The 797-nt window shown below is 41.5% G+C and overlaps 1 non-coding gene across 1 annotated transcript; it reads right to left on the bottom strand.

Annotated features, from left to right (window-relative positions):
• Positions 1-332: 332 nt before the first annotated feature.
• On the bottom strand, positions 333-439 carry LOC128279950 (small nucleolar RNA R71). The gene has a single exon (XR_008270134.1). It is a non-coding gene; the product is annotated as a small nucleolar RNA R71 (small nucleolar RNA).
• Positions 440-797: the final 358 nt, after the last annotated feature.

The raw sequence follows: 797 nt of genomic DNA, 5'->3' as shown, positions 1-797 counted from the left end.
TGACAGTATGCCGTGCCAGTGTTTAATGATCTTAATCCGAGTATTAAGAGACCCGAAATTGAGGCAAAATAGTTTGAGCTGAAGCCAGTCATGTTCCAGATGCTTCAGACAGTGGGCCAATTCAGTGGAACTTAAGTCTATTTATGAAGCTGAGTGGTTCTTTCAATTTAGCCAGAGTACCCGAAGATGCATTACGATTGAAGCTATTCCCATATTCATTAAGGGACAGAGCTCGAGCCTAGTTGAACTCGTTGCCACCGAATTCAATTTCCACATGGCAAGAGTTAGCAGAAAGATTCCTTATGAAGTATTTCCCGCCTAGCAAGAATGCTAAGTTGAGGAACGAGATCACTACTTTCCAACAACTAGATGATGAGTCCTTGTATGGGGCATGGGAAAGGTACAAAGAGTTATTATGAAAGTGCCCTTATCATGGAATCCCACATTGCATCCAACTTGAGACATTTTATAATGGTCTCAATGCTCACACGAGGATGGTAGTAGATGCTTCTACTAACGGTGCTCTCCTTTCTATGTCTTATAATGAGGCTTATGAAATCATTGAGAGGATTGTAACACCCCTTACCCGTACCTGAGACCAGGACAAGGTACGGGGCATTATCGTAGACAAACATGACATTTCTGAAAAATCAGGGGCTATAAAATTTTGTTCCAAATTAAAACCAATCAAACTTATTCATAGTGTCCCTATTATGGGCCTACGAGGCCCAAAGCATGCATTAAGAGTGGTCCGGGATGAAACCGAGAGCTTAAGAAAATCTTAGCAAAATTCCTAG

The sequence above is a fragment of the Gossypium arboreum genome, chromosome 8 (genome assembly GCF_025698485.1).
Source record: "Gossypium arboreum isolate Shixiya-1 chromosome 8, ASM2569848v2, whole genome shotgun sequence".
In the NCBI taxonomy this organism is placed as follows: Eukaryota; Viridiplantae; Streptophyta; class Magnoliopsida; order Malvales; family Malvaceae; genus Gossypium; species Gossypium arboreum.
Note: the sequence above shows the minus strand (reverse complement) of the source record. Positions and strands in the feature narration are given on the sequence as shown.